The sequence below is a fragment of the Acanthaster planci genome, linkage group LG19 (assembly GCF_054643075.1).
Source record: "Acanthaster planci isolate LZ-2023a linkage group LG19, COTS_SCS, whole genome shotgun sequence".
NCBI lineage: Eukaryota > Metazoa > Echinodermata > Asteroidea > Valvatida > Acanthasteridae > Acanthaster > Acanthaster planci.
Genome location: NC_141795.1, coordinates 6,835,251 through 6,844,222, shown reverse-complemented (window position 1 = coordinate 6,844,222; position 8,972 = coordinate 6,835,251). Strand labels below are relative to the sequence as shown.

General features: G+C 40.4%; 1 protein-coding gene across 2 annotated transcripts in view; it reads left to right on the top strand.

Annotated features, from left to right (window-relative positions):
- Window positions 1-662: 662 nt before the first annotated feature.
- LOC110977558 (zinc finger MIZ domain-containing protein 1-like) overlaps window positions 663-8,972 on the top strand; it is a 167,473-nt gene continuing 159,163 nt past the window's right edge. The window contains exon 1 of one of the 2 annotated variants that reach the window (XM_022231790.2): window positions 663-790. The gene's annotated coding sequence lies outside the window, so the exon portion shown is untranslated. Of the gene's footprint in view, window positions 791-8,845; window positions 8,961-8,972 lie in introns of those variants that run through there. The other variant, XM_022231791.2, reaches the window with a different exon arrangement.

Below are 8,972 nucleotides of genomic sequence, written 5' to 3'. Positions count from 1 at the left end.
CAAGGGAGTACAAAGCGTGTTGGCTGTTACACACAGGAATAAAAAAGGAAAACAGATAAATTTACAAACTTTATCTTGCAATATTTACTATTTTAACATGGTGGGAGACATTACATGTTTTATTGTGCCCCATTGGTGCACTGGAAGGGGTACTGAAATCATAACTACTATCATTACTACTTGTAAATTGTCTCATCATGGTCTCATATAGGGTGCGTTCGCGGGGTTACTCCTGTTAACACAGTAGGATTGTGTAAATATGAATCAAGATCGACTAAGGGGCTCCCATCCGAGGCCAAAGCAGAGAAAAATGCCCTTGAGAAATCGTCCCTTGGGCCAGAAAAAGTGGAGGGTGTCACTTGATAAATGGTTGCTGGCAGACTTGGGAACTTTCACTTTTTTGGGGGGGGTGAATTTGTTTTTGGCGGATAATGAAAAAATTTAATCGGTTAAACTACTAAAAACTGAAGATCAAATGAAATCTGAAAGACCAAACAACAATTTGTTTTGTTTGAGAGGCCTGACGGACTTTGGTTCCCGCACCGGGGCTGTGAAGTTTGTTGAGGTTTGCAGTTTTCAATCCCGTGCACGCGTGGTGGTTCTGATCTGAAACTGGCAAGTAGTGATATAGCGCCCTCTTGTGGCAAATGTTGGGACGAATTCTCGTAGACTACGAGCGAGCGCGAGCGCTGAGCATGCAAGCGTTAAGCATGTGTCAAATTTTGTCGTCAATGGAAGCGTAGACAGACGTGGTAATTCTGAAGTTTCTTCACTTTTGCGACTCTTTGAGGTGAGTATTTATTCATTCTGATAGCAGAGGAATGTATACTTTTAAATGGTTTTTGCACGACTTACTGTTCAAAGTACCTCAGTTATCGGCCTACAATATTAGGCTATATTTCTTTTTTGTCGGGAGTCCACACAATGACTTTGTCGCATGGTAAGTTCTTTTCCTTCGATGTTAGTATTGCTGCCACTTGCTAGCTACTGCAACTGTTTCGTGAGAAATGTTGGGTGGCAGAACTTCTGACCTTCGCCCGTCATGCCTGTTTGCAAGTGAAATGTAAAACCGTGTACGTACACTGTAGACCCATGTTCATGTAGCTATTGATGGATTTTTTTTGTAGACAGTGGTCTGGTGGTGGACATAAATGTTCATCATGCAGTGGAATTTTAATAATGGGAATTATTTTAAACTTTTTGGAAAGATTTCCATACATGGACGACATTAATTTTCCCTTAAAATGTTATAACAGCCATCAGAAAATGATAACATTAGCATGTCCTAAAAAGTGAAATTTAGCTACGAAAATTGTGAAGCATTTATTTAGATGTAGGCCTACTTAAAAAACATAACTTTTTTTGGAAAAGTGTCATAGGTTGTGCACAGGGCCTCAAGTGCTGTCCATACATGTGAATATGGAACTCTCCACTTTTTAACTTAGGATTGCATTTGCAGCTAGGCCCAGTTGCTGAGTTCATTATTGAAAAAGTTGCACAAAGTTTTTGAATGTAGGGGCCTTGCATTGAAAATGGAGAAGGTTGGTTTATCATGTGCATATATCCAGCAAAATGGCAATTTCTCGTACCAAGTTCTTTGCTTTTTTGCTTTCTTTTTCCGTCGTTTTCGCATACTTCAACTGACTGACTGTCACTGAGGTGATGAAGATTACGGGTCACATAATGCATTTGGGTTTCATTGTTGAAATGACTGATTTTTATGACTGCACATTTTGATACACCTTTTGTACCATTGATTGATTGATTCATTGCTTCCCATCATTACTTTTCATGTTTGCTGCAGCAAACCATGTAATTGTCTGCACTTTTGGGGTTTTTATAGAGTTGTTACATGTGAATCTAACACTGTTTCAAGCTGGTTGCTGTTGGACCTAGAAGAAGGAATTTTTAAGTTTCTTCCTACATGTACATGTTTTGGGGAATGGACATATGGTTAAAAAATAATATTTGAAATTCAAAATTGCTAAATTATGGTGAAAAATATTTTGGAGAAAGTGGCTTGTTTTGGACTAAAGATTCTCTCTGCATGTGTATTTGCAGCACTTGATGCCACAGCCAGTTATAAGAAAAGCCTGAACTCAAGGAAGCATAGAGGGGCTGCGTGGAGCGCCCTCAAAGAGGACAGGTCTTTGTTCCTGTGTGATATGCTTGAGTAGACACTATAGTACTTCATGTGAATCTAATTAATACCGGTAACAAAACATGCCCTGTGTGAGGGCGTTCCATGCCTACCCTCCACACCTTTACTGTGTAAGACAGAAGTGAAGAAAATAAAGAACTTTGTGAAATCGGGCCAACTTCACCAGTCTTTAGCCAACAAAGTTCTTTGCAATGTTCATCAGACTCGGCTGAGACCTGTAATTCACATACATGTACATGTATTCCACCAAACAAGCAAATTCAGTTCAAATTTTGACGTTTTTCTGTCTCCGCTAAAATCAGACATGAAGCCAAGTGGAACAAAATGGCTCGTGCTGTGGGAAATCATTCCAAGGGAATGGCAGAAAATGATGCTGAACTGATCTTGACAATGGGTTTGTCATTTTCCATTGCAACCAGCAAATGTCAAATCAATACAGCGCCCCCATGAGAGGAGAACCAGAAATGTTAGAGTCTACAGAGACCTACTTTCTGTACATGTACAGTACATACATGTCCAGTACCGTACATGTACGTGGGAATATGTACAGCCTGTACTTGGATGTACATACATGTACATGTGTGTACAACCTACACCGTGCTCAGGATTGATAGATTTGTGAGACTGGCATTGTACACATTAGACAGGCATGTCGAGCTAGATTAAATCTACAGATCACAGAGCTTATCATCGCTGCATCAAAAGCTGGGAAAGCTTTTTCAAAACATCTGCATGCACGTTTAAATTTGCATTGTTGAAAGAGCTTGAAAGCAGTCTAAACCACAGCTGAAGTTTCTGTTGTCAGCTGAGCTGTTAAAAAGTTGAGGCATTTTTAAAACCGGATGCTAATTACGTCGTATGTCAGCATTTTTCTTTGCTGAATGCTCATAGCTTAGTCCAGGGAATTCTCATCGCCATATTAATTAACTGGAAGCCAGACATGAATTTACTATTAAGCAAACTCGATATTCATGATCATTCATAAGTAAATGCTCCTTAAATGCAAAAGAAAGAGAAACATTTCAAACCTGCACTTACAGTATATGTACATGTACATGTGCACAGTGATGTACATGTAGGCCAAAAGACTTAAAACAGTATTCTGAGTCGTTTGTTTGCTTCTCTGTCCTTTTTTTTCTTCTTCTTCTTTGGTGTTCTTTTTTTCTCGTATTTACAGGGCAAAATAAGTTCGACCTCAGTATGTAAAAGCAGTTTTTATATATTTTGACTTGTTGGGTAACAGCCACTTGTTTTGTATCCTCGCGGTACATGTACATGTCTGCAACATGTACATGGCATGTACATGTCCTACAAACATAGCAACCCAAACTGAGCACCTAGCTTCTATCGCTGTAGGCTTTGTACTGTGGGTACCAGTTGGTATGGGAGGGAGGGGAGAGAAGAGAATCGGCTTATCTCCTGTAGTTTCTAAGCGGCACAATTCCTCATCTTTGCATACCGGACAAAAGCTCTGAGCAGAGTTGCAACCTGCTAAAGCTCCCCTTTCTTCCCCTCTCCCCCTTTCATCCCAAACTCTTGAGCCCCCAGTTCCCTATTGAATTCAGCATTTCAGAGCTAAACTGCCCGTAAATGTTACATTCTGTTTGTACAAGGACTGTAGAAGTAGGAAGGAGAGATTAGCACGTACATGTAGAAGGGGACTGTGTTGATGTTCCCTGCTGCACACCTTCAGTGTACCCACCAAGTTAGGAAGTTGGGCAACTGTTTTGTTCTCGATGTAAGGAGTTTTTGGAATGAAGGGATTTTGTGGAACAATCCGGGTCTAAGGTCTTTGCTTCTGGGGAGTGCATTATGAAGACGTCAGAGTCAGGAGAGTTTTATTTGTCTCCTCTGAACCCGCTGAAAGGTGTGAAGTGGCTTTCAGGATCATCGCAGTTCAGTCTGTGCTTTACACTCTCATGTGTTAGGTGAAAGGCAATCCCGCTGAGCATCAGCATTAACTCCTAACTTTGTTTGTTGCACTTGGCTTCAAAAATTCACAACAACCCAGACCCATATGTAGGCCTGCTGGTACAGTCTGCCGGTACTTACTGAAATACTGGTGCAGTGTCTTCTAACAATTTTGTGCTGTTGGAAGTCTTATTTTGTCAGTGCTGTATATAGAATATTTGAGAAGTTACAATTTTGCTACGGCTTTAAATTGTGAATTTTAAAAAATCAAGAGAAATCCCAAATATATCTTCTTGACTTGATGTGTTGTAAATTGTTACAAGTTATCCTACATGTAGACTTCGCAAAATGAAATGGCAAAGTTGAAGAAAAAATACAAAATCAGATAAAACTTCTTAAATGTAAGATTTGAAAAAGAAACGTGAAGGCTCAATTAGTTTTCGTGTTCTGATCAAAAGAAAATTGATAACTGGCCACATTGCTCTTTTCTTTCTTACAAGTTTACTTGAAATGATTTCATTAAATGGCTTATTCTTTATTATAACTCATTGCAACAGGAGATTTGGTTTTGGCATAGGCCTACATATTCCTTTGGCTAGAAGTTGTTGGATCAATGCGTTAAACTGTGATAACTTTAAACTCTATGATTTCCATAAAAGACTACTTTATAAAATATTAAATTGTGATTTATTCTGGGAAGGTTAGCCTAATTCTTCTTCAAACCTGGTTCCCTGTTATAAATGTCAAAATTTGTCTCGACTGAAATTGTACACCCAAGGAATGTCCCAATTCTGAAAGGCCATCTCAGGCACTGGGGGAAAGTCAGCCACATTTAACCCTCATAAATTCAGACAGCAAAAAACAAGGGCAGCGGAAAAATGGAGTTCACCGCGGAACTGGGCCAAGCAAGGCTTGCGCTGTAGCCGGCAGATTATCCCAGGAATGTCATATTGTCAAATTTCTGGAATATGTATCAGACGGACGAGATCTCTAGAGGGACCTGATTATGCATTCCAGAACGGTTTAAGTTCTTAAGACTCCATCCATCACGAAATAACTGGGATGGTCAGCCAGATATACATGTACTTTCAGACATCCATGCATTACGTGAATTATTTTCAGCAACCGTATCTAGGCACAATCATCAAGAAACTTTTTCTAGGCTCTAGAGCCAGTTCACCTTTAAAGTTCAAAAATTGGTCAGAGTGGCAGGAATTTTAGCACATGGAAAATAAAAAAGGAAGTCCGGTCATACCAATATACAGTAGGGGTAGTCGTTTCTCCCTTTTTTCTTGTAATCTTTTACACAAATTGAAGCAATTTCACAAATGAAAATTTAGCACTTCCATGCAAAAGTTAATCCTGGTTACAGTGTCTTGAAATCTTGGAATGTTTTCATCTAAGGGTACCTCCCCAGTGTAATATTTGGACAAATTTCAGTGTTTCATAAAAATAGCAGCTTTTTTTGCTAATTCATTAAAAAAAAGTGAAACCAGCCAGCCACAAAAAAATTAATTGCTTCAGATGCTTGTCTATCTTCCTCAACAAGTATTCACTTTTAGCTAAAGACGGATTGAATTACAATTTCCACAGCTGCAGATGTGCTCGTACACGTATACATGTATGTAAAAAACCAAGCACTCCATAAGGCAAAAACCGATCTGTAATTTGACCAAGTGAGAAATGGCACAAAATGCCATAAGCACGCGGAAAATAAGTCACTATAGGGGTAGAAATCTTCCGCAGTTACATGTAGGAAGATTGTTCTCTTTTTTTTTTTTTTTTTTTTTTTTGTCGTCACCATACAGACCTAGTTAAATTTATCGGGGCTGATAGAACCAAACACGGCATCTACAGACTCATCCGATCTCATTTTGGTAAGGATCGCCTGTGTGCCCCCCGGTTGGGAGGAGATGAACTCTATTTACACAGGGCTTTATTAGCACGTTCTGAAATTGCCGCACAGCTCGGTGCCGGAGTGCGGGGGGGGCTGGGCTTAGCAATCACGGCCAAGGGCCCGCAAAAATATGGTTCCAGGGCCATATTGCTGGAGAGAGCAGTATCAGTTTCTACCGTTATGTAGTTGAGAAACAAATCAACAGTGAATATTGTTTATATTCATTGGTTGCGTATTGAGTACATTTGTATACTGTCTGTACACATTTGTATTTATGTGAACCATTAACTGAAATGATGAAGGGCCATCTGAAGTTGACATGTGATCTAGAAGTTGAAAGTGAATCATATACACCTGCGTTTGGTAAACAATTTGTCCTGGGTAGGCATCTCAATGAATTTTCCACAACCTGGACCCAATCCATATCTGCACCTGTTGTACATGTATGCATATTAAATAAAAGCAACTCACTCATGAATTGTTTGACCACTAAGCAATAAAAAACCCCACCAAACAGAAATTGCCACACTGTCAGTCTATTGCATCTTGCAAGAGGCTGTCCTCAAGGTAAAGAACTTCAGAGAAAATGGCAGCCACGAGAGATGTTGACATAACGCAGCACCAAGAACCAATATTTCCCGCTCGTCTGGCCGCGTTGCGACGGTAATAATTCGAGCTGTATAATTACATACACAGACTACAGTGTACCAGAGAGCGAATGCTTCCCCTCATATCACATCAATCAATAGAAGGTAGGAATAATGAAATTATCAAAGAGGAGAAGGAGAGAGATTTGGGGGGGGGAGGAGAGCCTCTCCATCCTTTGTCAGACTCAGTCTAGGAGAATTTGTAGACATGGTCTGATTCCCATTTGATTTGCATGCATTACAAATTGTGAACATTTGTCCCCTCTTGGAGCGCTGTTTATAAATGGAAATATTACATGAGCCGAGCATTGATTTCTCTTTCAAGTGGTTAGGCACCGTACACTTTGAAAGACAAAAAACATGACAGCTACGGTAGATTTAGTCCTACACTGCAGAAAATATAATTTCCATTTTTGACAATATTTCTTTCATATGTCATTATGTGAAGTGTATCTATGACAAGCGAATGCCTTACCCGCTGTACATGTATATGAGAACATGTACACACCTGAACCGGTATGTACGGGTTTTCTCAAGTACCATTTTTTCTCTCTTGATGTACATTTAAAGGATTCAATCAGTGACTTCATTGACGAGTGCCAGTACTTAACTGCACCGATTTGGAGTAAGCTTTGAGGAGAACGCTGCATGGGGGACGTGCATTTGATAAAGTTGGGCTTCCTGTGAAGATGTGGTTTAGATCTGGCAACGCCCATGCCATACAGCTCACAGGTTGGCTACAAGTAATTTGGAATTGGGCAGAAATCATACTAAGGATAACCAGGGTGCTAGTAATTACCGTGTTCTCCAAACAGGATCTGTTTATGCCATTAAGAGTGTAGCTGTGCCCCCACCCTCCCTACAATTGTGTGTGCATTCCTCCAGGGAACTCCATGTACTTCTCATCTTCTCGCTTCTCATCTTTTCGGGCTCTTCATCTTCTTGCGAGGAGAGCAGAGCTTGGGATTAAATAGCCGAGCCGGAGCTCTAGTAACTGACAGTGAATGCTCGACTTGGTAATGATAGTTGCATGATTGTGCTTGGGAGCGGACGGTATGTAATCACCCACCCCCGAGGCATGTGACATTTAATGTACGCACACACATGTATGTACATTACGCGGTGCACAGTCCGCCAGAACATTCATGAAACATACATTTGCATTTCAAAAGAGATTGTGTAGCGACTAGTGTCAAAATTTAAAGTGATTGATGCGCATCATTGTTAGCGCCTTTTTCTTTTTCGAAGTCCTAATTACATATAAATGCATAATCAGACTCACATCTTGATTCCTCTAGACGTGTATAGCACATGCTTTTCAATTTGGGTTCTTAAAAGGTAGAATTGTGTAAAACCAAATACTGTAACAGAAAGGATACATGTGGTTGCAGGAAATATGAAATTTTTCTGAATACTTGAATATGTGTCGGAAATCTGTCTTGCAATGCTGCTATGACTTTTGGCCTCCTTTGAAGCAGTACATGTTAAAAGAGAGAAACTTCAAACGTTCTGATTTTATGCTAATAATTTAATTTACATATTCATGAGCTATCATCCAAGGCAGAACAGAAGGGCCCTATACATGTACATGTAGCTCTGTGTACACATCACATGTTGCCAGATTTTATTGGAGTAAGTTCCACGCTTTACTTGTTTATTGTTTACTTTTAAAAAGGGGGACTTTTTGTCGATTTATCAATTCATTACATCTATTAACACTGTAAACACCGGTACATGATTTGATTGTACAAGCGTGAAACTTGCTACATTCGTGTAGAAATGTACCCTACCATATTTTTACTTTCCTTTGGGAGAGGGAATGGGGGCACCTTGTGCCGGTAATGTTCGACTCATCGGTAACAGTTTCTTCTTAACAAAGGGGCCTACCGTACACAATACCGTTAAAAATTACATGTAGGCCACCCCGCCACTCATCTTGTCCTGTTACAGCCAAATCCTACGCAGATGTATTGTGTACCTCTAAGTGGCATTTGACAACTTGGGGGGGGGACCCGTATTAGGTTAGGCCCATTGTTTGCCGGATTCCCCTGTCCAATCCTCGGAGGCCACAGAGGTGTCCATGAGGACCTACATGTACTTGTAGATGTACGTGTACGGGTGTCCTTGGTAAAGTTGTGGAGAGAGCGCTCCAGATACAGTTCAGATGGTGTTACTACTGAGCCGTTTGACCCAAAGTCCTGTACCTTTGTACCGTACTCTGTCAGCGTTTATTAGCACACTCAGCACCCAGTCTCGCTCACACACAGTGGCAAGTTTTGTGTGGGGAGCGCGTTCACGAAGCCAAACAGCATTACTGTAGAGCGAGCAGCTTTTTTTGTCATAGGTGAGTGCACTG